We start from the raw sequence: 24122 nt of genomic DNA, 5'->3' as shown, positions 1-24122 counted from the left end.
GAAAAACCTGTCGATTAAATAAAGTATTATTTTAAAAGTCCTCTGCAAGTTGTTAAACTAATTAAAGTTCAGTGATGCAAAGTGAAGATACCAGGTACTGCACAAAGAAATGTCAGGTAGAGCAAGGTATTCAGAAGGTCTCAGGAGCCCACAACAGCTCGGGGCAGATTCTGTCATGCCTGCAGTAGTTTGTGTGTGATTTCATCTTCCAGATACTGGTGCCATTTTTAATAGCCATAAGGCAGTGCAGTGGGTGCTTTGGTGAGATCTGTGGTCGCCAAGATGCTTCTGCAGGTCTGTGTGAAGGTGAACACTGAGAATGTGCTGGAGGGACAGGAAAGGACTGAGAGAGGAGCTGAAGTTGACTGAGTCTTGCTCAGGTATTTCCTTGGAGCAGTTCGGTTTCTTGGCACCAGGAGCAGATGTTGGGCACTGGGACCCAGCATTGCTCCCTGTCTGTATGATGAGTGCTGGTGTGTTCCCAGTGCAGGGTAGCAAATGACACTCCATGAACACCTAACTGGAACCTACCCGGTAGCAGACATTGATCCTGGTCATGGGGCTGAATGACACCTTCATGAGCTGAATTTGCAGCTTGAACTGAAATCAGTGATACTAATATTGTGTAATATAGAAAGCTTTGAGTTCTTGGCAACTTTTGAAGCTCCTTGTTACAGTAAAAGACAATGTTTAACCTGCTGCTAGATAGAAAAATTATGATGGTACCTTGATTCTGCCAGAGTTTGGGTTTTTTTAGAGGAACTCATCTTACTCTATTTCACTGGCAAATTAATCTGTTCCTTGGGTTCTTGGTAGAAGACAGACATTGCTTAGCTGTTGCCTAGTTAATTATACCCTTTAATTTTGATTGACAGTGGAACATGCATTGAAAAGCAGCTGGATATGTCTGTCATCTAATTTAAAAACTGGTGAGGAATCTCTGTCTCCTTCAGTAGCTGCTTGCTGGGCTGAATCTAGCCCAAGTGAGAGCTTGGTGAATAGATGGAGGGCAAAAGCAGCCTTCAGCCTGTTTTGAAGAGTCAGAAATTAAATGTCTGAACTGTGCCTCAGGTACTTTCAGCCAGTTCTGGGCTCCCACTCTAAATCTGAGGGTTAAGCATGAAGAGCTTGTGTTTCTGTATGAGGCATTAATTTGGTTTCCTGTCTGCTGGAATGCATGTGAGAATGCCTTTGTTGTGTTAACTTGAGATTTCGATAGTGGATATGGCTTTTATGTGTGGTTTTTATAACCAATGCTCGGTATTTCAGCAAATGGTGTGAGATTCCAGATAGGAAGGTAAAGGCACTTTCAGTGACTTCTGGGGGAGAAAAAAAGTAACAGTGAGCACATTAAGTTGAAAGCTGCTAGCTGTAAAAAGAAAAATATTGAACATTAATGGCATTGTGAAGTTAGAAGTCATTAAAAATGGCTGGAATGCAGTTTGTGCAGGGACAAGCTGGTGCTTTCAAGGCCACATGCAGCACCATGGTATTTGCCTGGTTTTTGCCCCGCATATTCTTTGTCCATGACATTCTGCAGTGCTGTCTCTTGTTCTTGATCTCACTGGTGTTGTGGGTGAGAAGGAAAATCAAAAGCCTGTCAGAACTATAATCTTTTTGTCAGCAGATGCTATTTCCTTGCTCTGGGAGTTTCTGGGAGTCTTCCCAGTGGTCTAAGCAGGACATTCCTGTTGTTTTCCATATTTGCTGAGGAGCCATGAGCCAGCAACTGGTGGATGTGAAAACTTAGGGAAAGCGTTAGTGAACATCATCAGCTCAGCAGACTTGTGCAGGTCAAGGTAGTACAAGTAATTATCCCTCCTTTGGTCAGCATTACTCCAAGTTTTGTTGCCCTCATGGAACAGAAGAGGGGATGTATGTCCATTTGCTGGGATCAGGTCTTGAGCAGGAGTGAAAGGAGAACATGAGCTGTGGGGACAACACATGCTGGTGCCGCGATGTGCTGTTTGCAGCCAAATTACAGCTCTAGCTTTGCTGCAGCTCTCTTTTCAAAACTTTTAAATGGGCATAAAGTGCCATACATACAAAATAAGCAGGATTCTCCATTCAAAACAAGGAGTGTAGCTTACAAAGTGATTTAAATAACTGTCCTTTCAGAAATGTCTGTGCAACATGACTTGGGTGATTTACCTTATAATGGCTCACAGCCAAAAGCATAATGAAATTGTGAGCAGAAAAAATTACTCCAGTGCTTTTTCCCTTTTGCTATCTGCTGATTTATTGGAAATGCCTTTCCTTCAAATAATTGCCTCATTAACCCATATGCTGCCAGCATCCTGGGGAAGAAAAGATAAGCAAAACAGAGGCAGTGAATGTTGTTCTGTAAGGGAGAAAGAAGCAACAGGTTTAAGCATGGTTGCACTGTTCGTTTGGAATTTGGATGGCGGGGAAGTTAACCATCTCAGGCATAACTGCTATTCAGAGAGGCTGGAAGATTAAAAGCCCAAAGCATAGGAAATGAAATTTTTGTGATGGCATGTCTGAGCTCTTCTGACATGGGCTATTTAAACCCTAGACTTACATTGCAATATTAATGAGGTATTCCTCCGCAGTATTCATCCTCTGCCCAGTTTGGGACTGCCTATGCATCCTCTGTCTGCAGTTCAGGAACATGAGTTTGGATCTTCATGGCTGAATTCCATGAGTGTCTACCTCCTGCTGGAGTCATGCAGACGCTTACAGTAGTAGAGATCAGACAAAATGTGGAGAACCAGTACCATACTAATATGGCCCCTGTGGAGCCTTATGGCTATTATTTCACAGAAAGCAAAGGACAGAAGAAGGAGGGGAACTTGGACCTGGCAGGGAGTCTTTGCTGTAACATACTTGCTTCCAGCTCCTGATACAAAAGTCTGGCTCCCTGCAATCCTTTTTGTAAGAGACAGAGAATAAATTGCTGCTGTTGAACAGTTTATTTGCACTTGCAGAATATTCAACCAAGGAGCAAAGGAAGCACCAGAGGAGTGTGATGAGAGCTCGTTTTTTCTTAACAAGCCAGTAGGAAATAATGCCAGAATCAGACAGAGTGGAAGATTTTTGACAACATGGAAATTCCTCTTTGTGCACTGCCAAGTAACTCCAGCTCAGTTCCTCTCACCTTGAATCAACAGCAACCCCTAGCACTGCTCCAATTTCTTGATCAGTGGCTATTCAGTACAGCTTCATCACTGGAACCTGTCCATTGTAGAGACAGACTAAGTGTGGTGGCTGAAGAGCTCATTTCTGTTCTTCTGGGAGATCAGAAAAGACAAATACTGGCAGAATTTCTGGAAAATGCCTTTGTTGGTTGGTGTGTGTAAATACTTCTTGAAGCAATGGAGGGATTTTTGAGAGGAAGAAATAAAGGTAAAGTTGATATATAGAGGTGTCATTGATCTGAACACATACATACAGAAAATTAGGTTCTTTCTAACTGTCAGAGTTTCTTGAATATTTTTCTAAGGAGATATTAGGGACTAAAGTCTTAACATATTTTGTTAGTTTGGGCTGACTTTGTGTGCTGGAAGAAGTGAGGTTGTGTCTGAAATAACAGGCACACAGATAGATGGTGTTCCTTTTGAAATGGAAATGTTCTCTGGTCTCTCAAAATGATTCAGGTCCACATCATGCTCTGCTAGTTTCAGATATTGCTTTCCCCATCTCCCACTTTCTGTGCATACATGTGTCTGTATCAGCCAATGGAGACCCATGTTCATGGCACAGCAGTAGCAGATTTTGCAGCTGCATCTATTTCTCACTGTCTTGAGATTGAACAGGCATCTGCTGTTTATTGCTGATGAATATCCAAAAGGAAAGTTGAAGAATACCAGCAACATCCTAGCTTCAGTTTTCAACAAGTATGTAGGCTAAAGACAGGGTCATGGCCACCGTTCCTGGTCCCAGTTACACAAATTTTAGGGTTCTGTGTTGTTTATAGACTTATGTTGTAAAATAATACCTATATTTTATGTGTATTTCAGCCTTTGTTATGCACAGGCTTAGCACAAGTCTTTGAGGTGTGGTTTGGAGCTGGATATAAATCTGGGGCCACTTAGGACAAAAAGAGAAGAAGCAACCCCATTACAGTTATCAGGCAGTCCTTGGAAACTTACAGATAAGTTGACAGTGATTCAGTTGGCAGTGTAGCTGCTGTCAGAGCTCACTGAGCTTGGATTCAGTGATCAAGATATTCAAGGCAGGTTGAAGAGGCCCTGAGACAATGTGGACTTAATACAAAATAAGGTTTTTTCCTTGCATAAGAGGCATCTTGCAGGAGAAGAATAATAATAGTTCAAAGTCATGTAAATGTATGTTATGCTTCAAAATTGTATTGGAAGGGGAATTAAAGGGTTTTTCTGCAATCTTGCTGATTAGAAGAATTGATAAATATTTGTATTCATGGATACCCTGAAATCCTGCCTTGGAGGAAAAATGCAAAAAGAAAGAAATTCAGTAGCCGCTTAAAAAAAAAGAAACGAAACCAAAACAAACCCCAGACAATCAACCCCCCAAAATCCAATAAAACAACCCTAAATCCCTGAAACCAAAGCCAAACAAACCCCAAAACTTAGGGCTGTGCACAAATTTCTACTTAATTTTTGTCATATTCACTGTTTCATCTGACTTTTTTTCTGCTACTTCCACTGATGTCTGGTAGATGGCATTAGTGTATAGCAAATTTCTTAAGTCCTTTTCTTATTGGAGGGGTTTTATTTTTCATCCCTTTTACAACTAATAAGGCAGCGTTATTCAGGCTTAGCAGTTTTAAAACTTATTTATTTCCCCTCAGTGTTTCAGGTATGTTTTGACTAGATGCTTTTATCATTCAGCGTGCCTCTTTCCTCATTTTTGTGCCATATAATTATTATTTCTTCCAGAGGGCATCAATCACTGAGAAAGGGGGGAAAATTGATATCTTTGGCTGACTGAATTTAGAAGCTCTGTTATATTCTACATTGTTTATATGCAGTACCATATTTACTTCATATTCTTCAGGCTTAAAAACAGGGACAGTTCTCTGAAGGAAGAAGAAAAATCTTCTGATGCAGAGAAAAGAAGATCAGATACTCAGAGTAGTAAATAGAGATGCTTATATATGTGGTTGAAGACATATTGGACTTCTTATTGGAGACAGCAGAAAGGAGCTCCATAAATATATTTTGTCTTTTTTAGTATTCATGAGCATTTTTAGCTAATTTTGTGCACTTCTATGACACAAGGGCCATTTCGCATAGGAAAACAGGCAATTCTTCATGCGAGTAGAGTTTGTGATTCCACCAGTAGCTTTAGCTTCATCAGTGCTCACTAGATAAGGCATCTTTTGTGCTAAGATGTGCATGTTCATCCTTGCTTGTAGCTTCAAGAAGCAGCTAACATTTTGAGCGAACGTTTTGGCTAAATGCTGGTTGAAAGACATTTGGAGCAGTGGGCCACAAGATTACTACTTCTTTTTCCCCCCACGTTCTTCCCAGTATGGAAACAAGACTTCTTATTTTCTTCATAAATACCCAGTCTTCTGACAAAAAACACCAGTTCCATAATTGGCTGCTTCTCACAACAAGCCAAACCCCCTAATTTTACTCCAAGCTTTGCATAACAGTAGCAGAAGGGAAAACTGGAGCACTAGGGAACTGTTTTGTGGACAAAGTAATGATTTTAGATAATCCTCAAGAGGTGTCTGTTTATGTAGACCATCCTTAACACATCAGATGTGCTTGTGTTGTGGTATAACCCCATTCAGGAGCTAAACATCACCCAGCTGTTTGTTCACTGCCCCCAGCACACCAGCAGGATGAGGGGGAGAATCAGAAGAGTGAAAGCGAGAAAACACTTGGTTTGAGATGAAGACAATTTAACAGGTAAAGCAAAAGCTGTGCATGCAAGCAAAGCAAAACCAGGAATTCATCCACCACTTCCCATTGCAGGCAGGTGTTCACCCATCTCTAGGAAAGCAGGGATCCATCATGGTTGACTAAGGAAGACAAATGCCATTACTCCAAACATCCCCTCTTCCTACTTCTTTGCGCACGTTTATGTGCTGAGCATGACACCCTATGGTATGGGATATCCGTTGGGTCAGTTGGGGTAAACTGTCCTGGCTGCGTCCCCTCCCTACTCTTTGTGCACCTCCAGCCTCTTCACTGGTGGGGTGATGAGGAGCAGAAAAGGCCATGGCTCTGTGTAAGCACTGCTTAGAGGAAAACATCCCTGAATTATCAGCACTGTTTTCAGCACAAATCTAAAACACATCCCCATAGTAGCTACTGTGAAGAAAATGAGCTCTATCCCATCCAAAACCAGCACAGCTTGATAGCAAAAGGCTAAAGAAAAAGATAGACGTATCTTTGAGATTAGTTTTGCATAGAGTGTACAGATGCAAAGCTTACTAAGCACCAGGTTTTATTGAATCTATCTAATTATGAGCAAGTGATCAGCATAATTCTCTTGCATTTTCAACCACATTTTCCTGAGAGTGAAGTACTTAAGATAATTATAAAGAAACGCCAGCACATAATTGTGACAAATGTTATATTTAAGGAATCCTTGGGTTTGTCTTTATATAGAAATGCAAATAATTTAGGATAGACAGAGCTAAACTCTCTCTGGGCCCTGGTGAAGGAGGCATTATCATGGTGCAGACCTGCTAGCCCTTGTTCTCCAAGCACAGTCTCAGCCTTTGTGCCTGGACTGACTATTCACACATTGTGCTGTCTTTTCCAGCTAAAGAGTTTGGCCCTTACTCTAGGTTGGATGGAGATCAAATGAGCAACCTGATTTAGTTTTGAAAACAGATAAAAAGATGGAGAAAGTGTAAAGCTGATGGGCTTCTGGTGCTCATTTAAAGAAGTCTGAGTCAGGCTTTTATTGAAATATTTTCTTAATTTCTTCCAGCTATATGTGGATAGAACTGCATGTAATTTGAGTTATTTCACGTGTTCATATAAGCATCTGTTATGGAAAGTACTTAAAACATGACTTGTGCTAAAGTGCTTTGCTTGCGCAGGGGTTGCAGGCTATTGGTGCATCCAGTGATGCAGAAGCCTTTGGTTACACCTTCAGCAGCTCTGGATACCACCCAGAGCTGTGATGACATTGCCCAGGCTGACGTGGCCATCTGCTCCTTGGTAAGAGTCAAGGATTACTCAGCCTCTTGTAAGACTGGTGTGGCAAATGCCTTTTCCCCAGTGCTGAAGCAAGTTCAGGGTTCACTGCACGACCAAAAAATTGACAGGGCCAGATTCTGGCCCAGCGACAATCTCTCTTCATAAGGTACTTAGAAATCCTTTGCTGAGATACATGAGGTATAAACAGGGCTTTAAGATTTGCTGCTTACTGCATTGCAGTGAATGAAGGGATGCAACACATGTCTTCTGGCAGCCAGCATTTTTTTCTTTCGTATTTTAAATAGCTTCTAAAACATGTTCTTTTAGAAAGCATGTGTCTGAGAGATGTTTCAGTGCCTGCAAGCATTCCTTGTTGCAAAATACGTAGCCAGCTTGAGTGTACAGCAGATGAGGAAAGCACTTCTGTCCTCTTGCCTGCAACAACCTGTAACTTCCAGCATAAGAGTGTCATTTCTCTTTGGAAGACAGCAGCAGGGCTTTCTGAAACCCATCAAAGAAAGACTGAATGATTTCACATGGGGATCACTGTCTGAAATGCTTGCCAACCTGCTGTAGCACCACACCATTTCCTTGGTTTCAAAGGCTAGCAATGGAGGTACCCTTGCTGGAGTTTCTCTTGAGTCTCCCTTGTTTGTTATGACCCCTCTCTTCCATTCCGTGCTTATGGTGGTCTTACGTTATTATTTGTAGGTGGATTGTTTTACAGCTGTTATTGCACCTTTCCTTGGCCTCTGTCATATCTTACACAGTCACTGCAGTAGTGCTGATTGTAGGCTGCTACCTGGTATAAAAATAGCACGTTGTTGTAATGTAGAGCATTAAAATCCATAGACTGTAGCCAGGCTGTTTCTTGTGCTTTCTGGACAGGCCTGTTAACCTTTAAGAGATTTGCTGTGGAGTTCCAGCTGCAGAATAATAAAAACAGGTAAGTGAAAAGGAGCCCTACTGGGAGAAAGTTTATGTGTTGGGATGATAAACCTATAAAACTCTGGGACTGTTCCAGACTGTGATCGCAGCAACATGCCCTGCAAACATATGCATTCCCCACTGGCTTTCCTTTAAAGCCTAACTACTTGGGTGATTTAGGTTAAAAGGAATGCACTAGCTTTGCTGTTGTATTGCAGGGAAATTGGTTTAACCTCTGTGTGACAGTAGGGATGGAAAAATTCTGTAACACTGTGCCGAGTTGCTCCCGATTTTCTGAGATGATGATAAATAGCTGAAGGGGTGAAAGAAGGAAGCTTTGCTCAATGCTAATGCAGCACAGTACTGCCTCATACAAGGGGGCAGATGCTCACTGGCTCGATGGCTTGAGCAGCATGTTGAGAAACACTTAACCTCTGGTCTTCTCAATAGGACCTGTTGCTGCAGAATTCACATCTAACCCCCACTGTAACAATACAATGCAGGTCACTTAAATGTACCTCTACTTAAATATATGTATGTTTTCACACAGAATTAAGATTAAATGCTCTGTGTTGATTTCTCTTGTGCTGATCTTCTGTAAGGCAGGGGCTTACAGAAACATTAAGCCTTTCGTTAGATGATCTTTGCATTTGGGAGCAGATTTTTGTGGGAATGGATTGTATTTTTCACTTTGCATATTCCCTGATATTGTGGAGGGGGAGGTTCTGACTACAGCTTGAGTATGCCTCTAAGTCACAGACACTGAGAATGGGCATGTCTGAACGATGAGAAAAAGCCACACAGGCACTTGGAAAGACAAAATCAAATAACGACTTTTTTTAAAATACCAGTTAATGATCTCATAGAGGGAAACTATAATTGTAAATACATCTCTGAGTGAGGGATAGCATGAAAACTGCTAATAGAATCATAGAATCATAGAATAGTTAGGGTTGGAAAGGACCTTAAGATCATCAAGTTCCAACCCCCCTGCCATGGGCAGGGACACCTCGCTCTAAACCATATTACCCAAGGCTTCATCCAACCTGGCCTTGAACACTGCCAGGGAGGAAGCATTCACAACCTCCCTGGACAACCTATTCCAGTGCCTCACCAATCTTCAACAAGCATTTGCATAAACCTTTGTAATCATTTTGGGAGAAAAAATAGGCAGGTAAAGTCTCTCACATTTTAGAAGGGATTAGCTCTCTTACCTTCCTGACAGCTACTTTGTCCAAAAAGTAAGTCTGGATGCAAGACACAAAGCATCTCTCTCTTCTCTCTTGCCTTCACTCCCTTTTTGATTCTTATTGGAAAATATCAGGAAATCCAGGAGGCTATTTTTAGCCTGAAGGAATGGAGAATTTAGGGCAATAACATAAACATTAATCATAGCAGTGATGAAATTTCACTCCAACATATACGAATGTGGCAGGGTTTTCCCTGTGTCCTAATGAAAAAAACATCTTGTTGCTGCCAAACTGTAGGGTAATTTTACTCACTTAGAGGAGTCACACAATGAGCCACTCATTTTTCTACCATGTAAAAGCAAATACTATAGGAGGAACTTCATTCCATTCCTCTAATTCTGCAGTAAAGGTTTCTGCAGCTCAGTGCTGGTTGGGGCTGCTGGGGTCACTGTGCTCACAAGTAATCCAAGACGGTGATTATAAGGATATAGGATGAAAAGTGCCAAGAACCAAGCTGTATGTTGACTCTCTGCAGAGGAAGGGATGGGACATTTGTTTCTCTCTTCCGTACTGTTATGGGACTCCACATTTTTGCAATCATCCTTAGCATGAGTGTGTGTCACGCAGAGATTTGGAAGCAGCAGCAGCAGCAGCAGCCCTGTGACACTGCACTGAGGGGTAAACCTTACCAGCTGCTGAACTAGATAAATACATGGAAGAGGATAGCAGACCAAGTGCAAATGGTCTCATCAACTTTCTTGGACATTGCAGCCCTTAGAGCTTCTGTTGAACTAAGAGAAAAAAAAATCTTCTATCACAGGCTCCAGGAAACCTGTTAGGTATGGGAAAGCACAAAGAATTCTCTCAGAAATTGAGAGGTAATAGCTACAGTGATAAAGGCATTTCCCAATTAAATGGCTTTTTACCCTTTGTGACATCCTGCCAATAATTGTAGCAGAGATGCTGAGATTGAGAGGCCCTCGGGTATATTTCTGTAGATAAATCTGACTCTGGAATTTTTGCACAGTGGCCTTTTCATGGTCTTTGGATTAAATACCCTCGCAGATATGCCTCCACCGTATTGAGTTCTCTGGCAATGGTCAGGCTTGATTACTGACATACAAACATGCATTTATTTCTCGGGCCATTACATCTTTTTCCCTTCCCTCTCACTCACACATTCTACACAATCACAGCGTATCTTAATGTTCCTATAAATTTGCTTTATAAACCTTCCCCCTCATTCTCTGTTGAAACTCAAAATATGTGAGTATATGAGCATGTGTGCATTTATTTATATATAAGCACAATCATTCTTTACTCTGCTACGTTTCCAAGTAGCAGTCACGAGGTGCTTTGTGATCAGAATGTATCTTATCACCTCTTGAAGCATATAAGCAGTGAGTAGGAATTTGCAAAATTTGGTTAAAGATTGCTCATCATTTTGATTACCAGAACTGCTCTCTCCTTCCTTCTTACTCTAGAGCGGAAGTGGTGCATCAGATTTTGGAATCACAGAATGGTTTGGGTTGGAAGGGGTTTTTCAAGGTCATCTAGTGCATCCCCTGCAATGGCGTTTTCGACTAGACCACATGGCTCAGAGCCCCATTCAGCCTGACCTTGAGTGTTTCCAGGGATGGGACATCTACAACCTCTCTGGGAAACCTGTTAGTGTTTCAGCACCCTCATCATAAAAAAAATATTCTTCCCTATATGTAGTGTGATCTAGATATGTATAGTTCTATATCTATTTTTATACCTAGTTTTAGCTTGATGGTGAGTGTCTAAGTTGTCATGGGGAAACGAGGGTGAGAGTTCTCTTTTGGATTAGATATTATGTATGAAGGTGACTGCTGCTCATCACCGGAGGCTCACAGGATCATGCAAAAGTCTTTGTGTCCAGAATGACATACTACAGCTCATTAAAAGAGATAGCGATGACCAGGGCTGCTCATGGACTGACAGTGTGCCTTGTTAGTGCTCTTAAAGAGTTCTTCTAATTGCTTTGTAAAAATACAGATATGCTGCCTATGAAAATTGTTCCGTAGATGCAAATTTGTGTGCATTGGGTGATGTTAAACTTCATGATACAATAGGATATCTAAGTGTAAGAACAAGCAGAGCTTCTTTCTTGGCAGGGTAAAAATAGCTGGGAGTGTAAAGGGAAAGACAGTGATAAGCACAGAGTGCTGAACAGCAGCTCAGCTTGACCAGCAACCACAATGAATGTAAGCAGCATGGCATATCTGTACTCCAGAAATCCCCCCTACAATAGACCTGGCAGAGAAACTGGAGCTTTTCCCCCAGAAGATGATTATTGTAGGCTGAGGTGGAGATTTGTATGCACTGGGGCATATCTCTAACTGAAGCTTTGAGAGTGTCTGTGTGCCTTGAACCTGCAACAAAGGGTGAGGCCGCTCAAATGAGAGTAATAAATTTGGATGCCATTAAGACTTTAATAGAAGAACAATTACTGGCCTGGCCAACTGAATACTTTCTCTTATATCTGTATGTAATTAATCTTCACAGTTGTCTGTCATGCATTCCTTATACTGGAGGTGTAGAAGCCAGGGAAGTGATACACCTTTACATGGCGACACCTATCTGGCTTCCTTGTCGTGCTGCAAATGAGAGGGCCTATTGTTTGTAAATGAAGACCTTTCCGATTATCGATAAATAACTTCTGGATGGGGAGTATGACACATGCTGGCTGGAAGAACAGGGTTCTGTAATAGTAATATTGTCTTGAAATTACAGCCCACATAGTTTGAGAATGATTCAGGATAATTACATTAATGTTGCCGGAGAAATGAAAAGGAACACTTTCCATTTTACCTATTAACAAGCTCTACTGGTCCTAAATTATTTCTGAGAAGAGTCTGGAAATGGCTGAAATAATCAGAATAATTACAAAGCAGCGGCTGGGGTGACAGGGAGAGCTGGATGAGGTCCTGGCTGTGGCTCTTTGGCCGATGGGTAATCACTGCTGCAGCTTTTGTGGGGAAAGGAGCACGGTACAGAGCTTTCAAATTAGGTGCACTGCAATCTGCAAATGGCCTCAGGGAGTCTGCAGGTCTTGGACCCTAAGGAAAAAATAATCATTAGGGGTAGGCTGTTGTCAATGTAGATGTTCACATCAACCTGTGAAGAGTTAAGCATGTTGTTCTCGCACACTGGCTACTTCAGTTTCCATCCTCTACCCTCCCTTTTCTGCAGCTCTCCTGAGCTTGTCCAGTAGAAGATACCTGCCTTTGGTGATGGCTGTTTGCCACTTTGATCCTTGTCCCATAGCAGCAACGGCAGACATGGATTTTTCTGAACTCCAGACCCTGAGCAGTTCTCCAACTCTGACCTGTAATAAAAGCTCAGTCCTTCACTTGAACTCATGCTGTGTTTTCAGCCTTGTACAAGTAACACCAACTGCTGTCCTGACCTCCCATTCCCCAGCTCACCTGTACAATGACTGTGAAACCAGGACTTCTTGTGTTTCCCTTGTTTCATTTACACTGTTGTTTGGTAACTCTGGGTGAGTAGAAGGGGCAAAAATTAGTACTTGGATCTAAATAACTCAGTGTCGTGTGAAGCAAGGTCTTCACTTCAGGGTCACCTCTGCTGTTATTGGAGTTTCTCATCCGCGTGAAATTCAGAGCATCCTTGAATCCTGTCTGTGACAGCAGGGCCACAGAGGTGTTAGCTCTGCCCGTCTTTAGCTTATGAGAATTAGAAGATCTTGCATCTCATAGCCAGGCTTGTATTTATAGCTTCTTACTCAAATGTAGCCATATTTATCTCCTCTGAAGAAACTAGAGCAGTGGGTGAGGATGTAGGTGCTGCAGGTCTGGCTGCTTCCAGCACACAGTTGCACGCACAGTCAGTTGCTCTCCAGGCACAGTTCTTGCAGCCGAACACACACACGAGTGCTTTTTCATTTTCTTCCATTTCCTTTTCACTTGTCCAACAAGCGCATCTCAGCCTTGCGTGTGATTACGTGATGACCTGTGTGCCTTCATTCACTCACAGCTGCAGCACTTAAATGAGATTTTGCTCCCTACTATCAAATCAGACCTTCATTCCCTGCACACACACATACAGAGGGATGGGTTTTCTCCCTCCAGTGAAGCATTCGTCTCCTACAACTACTGCCACACAAATTCTTGGAACCTCTCCTCCCTTTCTCATTACATTGTTCTCCATCCTCTGTCATTGCTCAGGGCTGGGTGAATCCATCAGGAGTGCCAAAAGCTGTTTTGCCACAGCTTGCTGTTCCTGACCCCAAACAGTTAACTTTCTGATCTGTCAGCTACCAGAATTCTGCATTTAAAGAAATGGAGCTCAAATGAGTCTTGGCTTCTCCCTTTATACATGTGTACATGAGAGATCTGTTATAAGAGTCCAAGGCTGAGGTTGACTTAATAATAATTAGGCAGATGATTTCTTTCAGTTGAGAGTCTAGTAATATTTGAACATTTGTATTTATTCCATTGTGATACTTCGAGAGATTTTATGGATTAAAAGGAAAGTCATTTGGAGGGAAAGCTCAAACAAGTGATTGCTTCATTATCTCATTCAGATATTAAAATGTTCATTTTTACTTCTTCCTTCACTCCAGATGCACACACACCTGCATTTGCATGCTGATTCTTTCTGCATATTTGTTTTGTCCTGATTTTCTTAGGAAGGTTTTGGTATGTTTGAGTGAGTCCCTGGAAATCTTCGTGGCATGAAAATCCCAAATTTCAGTTTGTATGCAAATAGATATTATCAGTTAAACTGAATTAGTTATGAATATTGCCAAGTTAACAATAAATACTAAATCATTTTCAGCTGTTTCTAGAAAATGCTGGATGCCAAAATGCAGGATAGGTATAAATGGTAGAGAAGGAACTTTCCTTCCTACCTTTTATAGATCTCGTGTTATTTCCTGGCGTAGAAGTTCATGGATCCAGGTGGAGTGGATCTCCTGCACAAAATGGAAGCCTCTGCATGTTCCAGCTGCAAAGATATCAGAGCTTTGAGAGGTTAATTTGTTTTTATCTTCCCAAAGAGCTCTAGTGGGTTTTTTAAATCCTCATAACCCTACCACTACTGAGGAACAATAGCAGTTATGCAGACAGTTATGTCGACATCAACTTAAGTTTTACACTTGCAGGGTTCATGTATTTTTGGTAGTGCTGGCACTGATACAAATGATAGCTCAATAACAGAAAAATAGAACAGTCCCTGAGCCACAGTTCTGATGCTTTAAGCATCTTTATACCCCATACCCAAATGAGAGAGAGATAAAAACAGCCTAGTCAAAGAGGCTTAGTTTGAAGGAGCATTTTTATGTGTTATTTGGTGACAAAATACTTAGGCATTAATGCAGTTTACAGCAAGACACCCTTAAGTTATCAGTGTGGTTGGTGTGATGCCTGACAGATTTAATGTAAATATTTATAGACTTGGCCTACTAATTATGCCAATGGAAAAAATGCAGTATTAATGCTGTCACCTCCCCATGTCTCTACCTGCCAGCACGCTGCTAGCTCCCATAAATATTCTGAAGATAGGAAGTATGGCACATAAACAGAGGAGATTATTTATATTTTTAATAGGGGATTAAGTTATCTCCAGCAGTAGTTTCCAGCCTGTGGTCCAAAGACATATGGGAGACTTGTGGACTATTCCAAAGGAAGCTGTGAGAAATGACAGAAAAGAGTTTGGTGTAGAGTATGTAGAAATATCTCTCTATGAAATGATGACAGGGGTATGCACCACCTTTAGGAAATATTTAGGGGTCACACACATCGAGAAAAGTTTGAAACCCACTGACTTACAATATCTGTGCAAAGAACTGAATGATTTCAAAGTTCTGTACTGCCATACGGTAAATGATTTGACCATTGGTCCTGCCAGAGCCAGGCTGCCATAGGAAGTCCTGATCCACAAAGCAGTAAAGCATGTGCTTAACTCAAAACACACGTTGATTCACAGAAGTTACTGCCTGACACCATACGTAACTGGTTTGCTGAATAAAGACCGTGGGGAAATTTAAGACAGAAGGCAAGGGCTACTATTGTCTTGCCGACAGCTCTGCAGATGCCTGATTTTCTTGTACAACCGAAAATCTAATTACGTGAATGTGAGGTTCATGTTTTTCTGTTTCAGTTTATCCATATTGAGAGACTCCAAAGGTTTTGGGTGCCATTGGTTTCAGCTGTTGCTGGTTGCCAACCCAAAAAGAATTATCACTGCTGTTACAGCCAGTTTAGGAGACTCTCTTTTAGCTCTATTGATAGCTCTCCTGATTTCTGATCTGAAAGTCTGTGGTTTCTGTTCTGGCGCAAACTGACTCCTCACAAGCTGTCCAAATAAATCTCAAATGCTATCACCAGTGGTTGTGTGCGTGCCATGTATGTGCCTTTTGGCTTATAGTCTTGAAATCTGAGGCAGAATGACTGGGTGGTTTCATACTGTCTTGTCTTGTGCAAAAATAGCATCATATCCTACATACATCCCCACTGAAGTTAGTACAGTTGGGATGCTGGTCCAGGGCTTGTGGGGCATGTTGCTGACCAATGTGGGGCTCTTTGCAGGAGTTGAGAAAAGGGCATTTTGGTAGCAGAGCAGGGTGCAGGCTAAAGCCATGCATGGTGTTACCAGAGCAGCTCTCAAAACATGTTGAAGTACTGCAAGCCTTCCATAAGGGCAACCAATGGGGGCTTTTGTAAGATCTTGTTGCTGGTGCGTGAATGGCAAATCTCATCTTCCTACAGATAAATGAGTCCTTGCTATGGACCTAACTCACAGCCACTAGAAGGAAACAGGCTTCTTACTGCCTTCAGTGAGCTCTGGATCAGACCATTTATAAGGTGCTCAGTTATTTCCAATCCCCAGCTGCAGTTGTCTCTTGTAAACACTTCATCTGTCCGCCACACCTCTGTAAATCACGGAGCAGAATAACCCAGTAAAAGTGGAGTGCACGGTTTGGAAAGGAACATTAAGAGGGGAAAAATATAACTCTCTCTCTTTAAACTGTCTCTTTTCTATATTGTTACCTTGACAACTCTGCTGCTGTGTTTCATCTTTGGTGGGACTTAGCCGTGGTGGTATAAGGGGGACATCCATGTGCGTTTCCACATCTACTCCAGCTCTACTTCACAGTCAAATGCCAGGCGCAGGGCATCTCTTGCTGCAGAGCCCACGTTCACTGCCTTGACCCATGGTGCTGTCTGGAAATGATTACAGATATTAAGAACTGGGACCCATTCTGATTAAAGGTAGAACATTATATCTTCTATTTCTTTTCCTTAAGCCAACACCAGAGCAATGTTAATGCTCTTTAAAAGGAGATGCAAGGTGCTTAAAATATTTTTAAGGGTGAGGGCAGCTGGAAAGCAGAGAGGGATGAAAGTACTCAAAAATAGTTGTATTATTTTTAGTATAAGCAGATACAGGAGTATATGTCAAGATTAGGATACAGTTCTGATGTGCTGAACTGAGTCTGGAGATGCTAAAAATACGCTTTCTTTCCTCACAGTTTTTAGAAGAGAGGCAAAGGTAAGAGGAGAGCAGTGATGAACTGAGATTTTCATTCCTGTGCTTCCTTGCTTGTTGGGGTTTGGCAAAGCTGCCTGCTCACCTGGGTGCCTGTGACCCACGGATGCTAGCAAAACATACGAGGCAGGGCGAAGTGTTATCTGTGGGAGTGGGATCTCTTCCACCCCCTTTTTTCCTCTTCCCAAAGAAAATCCCCACCAACGTAAGTCTTTTATTCCTTTTAACCGAAATGGCCAGCTTTATAGCTGCAAAGGCAAGACATGCAGGCTCTGGGGCTGAGCGCAGGCGGGGGTGTCTGTGTCTGAATGTGTGCGAAGAGAAGGGGGCTTTTACTGCAAAACACATGTGTTTTCAATTGCTATCTGGAGCTAGCCCAGTAGCTGTAACTTGGCCTGACAAAGCCTTATTGAAGTACAGACAGTGTGGTTTCAAAGCAGTTAGAAAAAGAACGGGAATGCTGTTCAGGAAATTCTTCAGGCATGGGCAGGGACTTGGCTGCAATTCTGCTGCTGGAAAATCTGACAGGGGCAGCTCATGAGCACAGGCCAGGCCTCGTGCTGCTCTGAAAGCCGCGCTGCATCACTCCCTCAGCCTCCAGCACCCCTCTGGGTTTTCATCTGCCTGCTGAGGGAGAGGTAAGAACCGCGTTGCTCCTTCCCACTGCAGCCGGGATCTGCTGTTCTTTTGTGCTAATGCAAAGAGGATTCTTGCTTTCGGACTTTTGTTTGGGGGAGAAAAGTCAGGAGTGGGAAGTTGTGGCATATTTGCAAAGGGATGGGAGCAGCTTGGGGCTGGGTTCTGGCGAACTTTGCTTTGGTAGTTATTCTGCAGGCAAAGCAACTCCCGGGCTGCAGGAATGCTGCAACCAAATAATCCCCAACTTTCTCATTGGGGCAATAAGTATGTATATAACCTGCAGCCACCGAGAGGCTGGCTCTGTACCATGTGTGTCACCCACAGATTTTGCTGAAAGATGCGATTCGTTAGCGATAAATACATTTGTTTGTACATTGTATTATAGTAGTTTTATGAGTTCAAAGCATGTTTGTCTGGGGGTTGTTTGGCAATTCCTGATACAGCTAGCTTGTGAAGAGAGACAGTAGTTCAGTAATAATCATTGCTTTGTGATTTCTCTGTTGTTTTCTTTTTCTTGTATTATGTATTTGCATGAGCAAACTGCAACAGACAGCACATTCAGAAACCACATAGAGCAGATTAGGAGGAAAAGCATTAATTTAGGGGCTCTTCTATCTGCAACTTCTATTGTGATGTGCGTTTCTTTCCCCAAATAACTTAAGAAACGTTTATGATGAAAAGCTATCTCTCCCTTTAGGAGCCTGCCAGATTTAAGCAGTGCTCTCTCATCCTTTTAGTTGCAGCATTAAAGCTTGTCTTGCCTTTGCAGAGATATCAGCACCTTATATGGCAGCTCGTGTTTGGGAGTTCGGGTATGGCGTGTTCGTCAAGGCGGATGGAGGTGTCGGGAGGAGTCCGCCTCGCGTAGCTTCAGAAACTTCCTTGCCTCTGCCAGTGCCTCTTCCTTGGATTTTCACAGCAGTGTTATCCCATGTGTTGAAAATGCTTTTTAGCTGTGTTTTATGGTGGCGATAGGGAGGTTTTTTTCTTTCAGCAGGGAATGAATTAAAGGCATTAAATTATACAGTGGGACAGCACTAAGTGTTTCTGGCTCTTCCATGGCAGTAGACCCACAGATTGCTTTGCCAGCATTCAGCAGGACTGCACGTACAGGGCTCAAACAGTCATTCATCTCAGCAACCCAAAAAATTCAGTGACAAGGTGAGGTTCACCATCAAAGTGCATCAGATCCGTATGTGACAGAGCCAGAGCTTTCTCCCAGTGATGCTGGTGACGTGTGTATGTGGGCAACTCCGAAGCATAACAGCAAGCTCAGGCAGACAGCAAACCTTACCTGGAAAGAGTGGAATTCAGTGGATTTGGATCTTTAATGGCAATGTTATCTGGTATGATGCAAAGAGATTCTATGTGATGGAAAAAAAAAAAAAAAAAAGTGATTGGGAGCATCTTACCCCTGTTATTGCATCTGTTTTTTCTCCCTGTGAAAGTGATGATCAGCTGAATTGGGCTGGTCTGGGCCAAGTGAGGACTTTGCTGGTTTGGGGTGAGGGAAGGACATCCTCCAAGAGACAGAGATGTCCTGAAGCTTCCTGGAGGCTGATGTAGGGGAAGAGAATGAGAGAAAGGGCAAAGATAAGTTGTGGAAGAGGGAGGCATATGATGCAAACGAAGAGGCTTCATAAGTTCAAAGTTTGCTTTGCAGAAAATGCACCTGTGGTGAAAATGCCGTTGTTAAATGAAGGTCTTGCGTAGCCTGGACTGCTTGAGCCTTCACAGGCTGCCATCTTACCCTGCAGACTTGAAACTTTATTGCTTTTCTCAGCAGCTGTTAATTTAGGCACCCAATCAGCTTCTTATGCTCTTCACTGCTAGCTATAAGCTTATTTTAAAGAAAAAAAATAAAAATTCAAGTTCCTACCTCTCATTGTGCAGCATCCCACCTCCCAGATCTCATCCTCAGCACTGAAGAGCCAGACAGACGAAGGGACTGGAATACAACTTATGTAGCGAGAAGCAGCCAGGGTTACACTGCTGTACCTGGCTTTCAGGGATGCTCCTGCCCCACACTGAGGTGAGACAAGCAGTGCAGGTTCTTCACTGGATGTGGGATGAGTCTGGATCATGGGATGTCCCAAGTGCCCAGCTGGGCTGCTTGTTGTACCCCTCTTGACAGGACCCCAGTGGAGACACTGGCAGGGGGCATCATGAGTGCGGGCAGGGGAGGCTCTTTGTAATAGCCAAGGCTGGATTTCATCGAGGGAGGTAGTGATGGTTTCCTTCCTAACTCTGGCAGCTGATCCTAAGCCTTCCCCTGCCAGAGGAGACCTTTCTGCAGGTCCACCAGGGTCAAGCATTCAAACCTTGCTTTGTTCCCCAAAACACTGTGGAGAGTGTGCATGTGTGAACAATGTTATGCATCTAAAGTGAGATTGGAGGGTCTCTTGATCTTGGAACCATACAGGTAAGAGAACCATTAGCACACCATTATACATGTATTCCTTTTCCTGCTCCATCCCAAGAGCAAACTGGAAAGCAAGTGTGTCCATGAAAACAAATGGGTAAGCACAGTAAGGACATCATGTGGAGGGAAGATGGGCAGGGAAGATGTAGCAGCAGAACAAGTTTTAACTTGTGAGAGCAGGATCACTGCAGAGACTCTACTCTGGATCCTGGCACATGCTCAAACCCACAGTTCTCAATTTGTGCCATGCTGGTTGGATTCCAGCCGTATAAATCCATATTACGATCCTGCTTTGCACATTCCTCCAAGCCATATCTCTTTTCTTGGTACTGTGGGGTGAGAGCATGTTGGGGCAGAAGTCTGCAAAGTGTCACCTCCTGTAGCTTGCCTTCTGATTCGAGCTCAGTTGATGATATCCCTCTTGCTGTTCCCACAGCCTTCTGCAGTCACACCTGCTACTGGCTATTTTAGTGTAATTCTCATATTTGTTCATCCTGCTTTGAGACACTCCAGCGGGAAAGAGCATTTATAAACTTGGCACAGATGGACAGAGGCTTATGATCACTTCACATCATCTGAGCAGTGCAACAAAAGCAAATTGATGTTTGCATGCAGTGTAAAAGTTTTGCTACAAATTGTGGGGCATTTTATGAAAGACATTCTTTGATGAGGGGCTTGATACATCAGAGAACTCACTGCAGAAACATTTTTTTCCCTGTTAACTTTTCATTTTCTCCTTAATTCTGAAAAAGAAAAATACCAAGACAAAGTAACTATCAAGAAAAAACTCTGAAAGTTAGAAGAAACACTCAGAAATAAGAAAACAGACATATTTCTATTCTTCTCTGAAAAGAGAAACAATACTAACATCACATTGCTCACAGACTCTCACAGCATCATAATAAAATGCTGCTTTTGGTTTAGGAGATGGAGCTGCCTGTTACTTTGTTTTGTTCTGGGAAACTAATATGTTTAGAGTTTCACTGCAAGTGCTTCTTGAATGCAAAGCAGTGATGGAGCAGAGCAGAAGTCCCATTGTCAGCTTTCAATTCAATCCATCTGCTCAAAGATACTGGTTTATAAAATGAGGCTTTTGCAGTGCCCTTGTGCTCAAGCGTGTTTATTGTCTAAATGCTGCCAGCCCTGGCAACCGGGGAAATTACATGAGCTCTCAAGGTGTGAGAGCTACAGGTTAGCCTGGAGCGTTGCGGGATCTGGATTAGAGATGCTTTACCAGGAGATGAATCCCTAAGGTCTCTCCATCTGCCTGTGCTGAGTGAGTCCAACTTCTTCAAGATACAAGAAGTGGGGATAGGGAAAGAGGTATTTCCTAGTGGACCAGGCAGAGCATGAATCAATGGACTGTGCAGACCAAGGAAAGCTTACTGATGTGTCTCTGTTTGCCAGGATCAGGGTAGGTATTTGAAGAACCCTGCATGTGATATACCCCACTGATACAAACTAGTCAGAAAAGAATAAAACATTCCTTAGGATGGATGTTTTCTTCTGCTTTTTCTCTCTCTGGCCTTGTATTGCATTGCAGTGGTACCCAAGAAGTGGGCATTAAGTGATTATAGTCTTCCCATCTCATGGAAGAGCTGCTCCCCATGTGGAGGGATGGGAACTATTGACAGAAGCAGGGGGACAAGCAGAGAGGGAAGAGCTCAAGTTCATGGCTGAGATGGTGCAGGAGAAAAGTGCTGTGATATTTTACTACCTCAGCAAGTGTTTCATCCTTTGGGCTGTTCCCCACTGCTCAGCCCTTGCTGGTCAAGCTGCAAGTGAAAAGTCATTTTCCAGAGCCTGATCCTTTTATGGAGACTCAGGCTGTGGTCTGACCTGTGTGTAGGGCCCTCAGTCAATTTTGGGTCATGATGCTGGTGGATGCTGGAGTATTGTATGCAGTTCTGGTGTCCTCAACATAAAAAGGACATGGAACTGTTAGAACAAGTCCAGATAAGGGCCACGAGGATGATCAGGGACTGGAACACCTCCTGTATGAAGATAGGCTGAGAAAGCTGGGGCTGTCCAGCCTGGAGAAGAGAAGGCTGTGTGGAGACCTCATAGCAACCTTCCAGTATCTGAAGGGGGGCTATAGGGATGCTGGGGAAGGACTCTTCATTAGGGGCTGTAGTGACAGGACAAGGGGTAATGGGTTAAAACTTAAACAGGGGAGGTTTAGATTGGATATAAGGAGGAAATTCTTTCCTGTTAGGGTGGTGAGGCACTGGAATGGGTTGCCCAGGGAGGTTGTGAATGCTCTATCCCTGGCAGTATTCAAGACCAGGTTGGACGAAGGCTTGGGTGACATGGTTTAGTGTGTGGTGTCCCTGCCCATGTCAGGGGGGTTGGAATTCGGTGATCTTAAGGTCCTTTCCAACCCTAACCATTCTATGATTCTATGATTAAGGGGCCTTAGGGTATCAAACTTGAGTTTTATGGGGAGTGGAGTGGCAAAATTCTTGTTGATAGATGGCTCAAAATACTCTTCTACATGCCAAATTTTGTTTTCAGTCACGCTCCACAAATGTCTGTGCTTTTGAACCTGGTGGACAGTGTGCACTTAAAAGACAGGAATTAAAGAAGATGAATCTGCAAAGCATTTACAGCTAGCACATTGCCTTCCAGTGATATGGCAGAGAGCACCTCTGAAGGCTTTTTAGTTTATTTTTCCACATTTCATCCCAAAATAAAAGGTTTCTGTTTCAAAAAAACCCAGAAAAAGAGAATGCCAGTGATATAGACACAAAGTGATGTGGGAGATATAAGTCCAAGGCCCAAGGGAATTTGAACCCCTCTCTCATCTATAGAAACGTGTTCCATCACTGTGCTACAGATTGGCCTGAGGTCTGACGTTCTTCATTTTTGGAAGCAGGCAGGGAGGAGAGATGCTGTGTTGGCGGCACAGGGCTTAAGGGCTTTTGGTCTGTGTTGTAGTGACCAGTTTCAATGAGCTCTAGGGCATTTTTGACAGCAAATTTCAAGTGGGCTTAAAAGAGAGAAGCTGCATTCCCATATTGCATCCCCTTTCAGCTTAAAATTGTTCTATTACTAAACATACATCATTTAAGTACTGATCAAAGACACCCTTGTGGCACAGAAATATTACTGATTCCTCTTGTTATGCTTCACCCTGTTCATAGTCTTCATTGAGCCTACAAAGCCAGCGTGGCCAGGGGATGTTACAGCTCTGGGTGTCTGCAAGGGGAAGGTGTTTATCCATCTGTATGCATATAAATCACTTATTCTGCCTGATGAATCATTGATCTAGGTTGTGTGCCCTGAGTCAGAAGCTTTCTGCCAGGGCAGAAGGACTTGGTGGAATGGGGAGAGGCATGCAATAAAGATTTGCCATAACTCATGGTATCTGATGCGATTTTTGGAAGCTCAGTGCCAGTTCTGATTTGTGATGCCTTTCAGCTGAGCCTGGTTTCAGCTTTGCTAAAGGGAAGCGCAGAAGCTTCTTTGCCAGAAGTACTCTGAGAGCAGCCTGTGTGGATCAGAGGACGTAGTGACATGACTCTTCCAGTGGTCTTACAAAAACCCAAGTAAATCTTTCTTGTTACGGACCATATCTCTAAGGTACCCTAAAGTGAAACGATGAATAGCTTTTCTAAGCAGACTGGATTTTGTATCAGGCCTTGTTTGCAGTGTTCATATATAAGGATTCAGTGTACAGCTCTTGTGCAAAACCTTATTACCCATTTTTTTCTTCAGCAGCAAGAATTCCTTAGAGAATTACCCGGGTTCCAGGCTATACATTTGTAGTCATGGTAATGTTGTCTGTGGCTAAACTGCTAAGATTTGGCATACTGCATTTCTTGTACTGTAAATGGGACTGTACATGTGCTGATGGTGGTCCAGTGCTGTGCATGTGTGTCTTTAAGCCCCCTCATGTGAGGCAGACACTTTCAGATTTGCCTTTTGAAGGGAACGCTTCTCTTTCCAATTTCTGTATTTATTTCGCTATTATGTTTTCACCACTATCATGAAATTAGGCACTTGTTCATAATATTTTCATTACAGAAGAAGAAACAAAGCTATATTAAGCAACTGTCAGCATTTCCCCTCAGCTCAGTAATTGAAAAAGGGGGGTTACCTTATGCATGCAACTGCTGGGTGCCCTTTCACAGCAGTACTTTTATGGTGCCTTAGCTCTTTTTAATGTTTGAGTCAGGAGAACTTAGCAAAATGACCAGAATGTAATTTATGGCTAGCATACATTTCCCTCCCACACAGAGTAGATTATTGGTAGTGGATATAGCTGGCTCCTTGTGGGGTTGCCTGCTTATTCTACTCATTTAT

At 42.8% G+C, this 24122-nt stretch overlaps 1 protein-coding gene across 12 annotated transcripts in view; it reads left to right on the top strand.

The window, feature by feature from the left end:
• SGCD (sarcoglycan delta) overlaps positions 1 to 24122 on the top strand; it is a 525277-nt gene that overhangs the window by 372187 nt on the left and 128968 nt on the right. Inside the window, exon 1 of one of the 12 annotated variants that reach the window (XM_061343987.1) lies at positions 17275 to 17394. The exons of the other annotated variants lie outside the window; for them this stretch is intronic. The gene's annotated coding sequence lies outside the window, so the exon portion shown is untranslated. Of the gene's footprint in view, positions 1 to 17274; positions 17395 to 24122 lie in introns of those variants that run through there. 12 annotated transcript variants of the gene reach the window in all.

The sequence above is a fragment of the Neopsephotus bourkii genome, unplaced genomic scaffold (assembly GCF_033783945.1).
Source record: "Neopsephotus bourkii isolate Nb327-2 ecotype Australia unplaced genomic scaffold, CSIRO-AGI_Nbou_v1 NB_1846, whole genome shotgun sequence".
Lineage (NCBI taxonomy): Eukaryota > Metazoa > Chordata > Aves > Psittaciformes > Psittacidae > Neopsephotus > Neopsephotus bourkii.
Note: the sequence above shows the minus strand (reverse complement) of the source record. Positions and strands in the feature narration are given on the sequence as shown.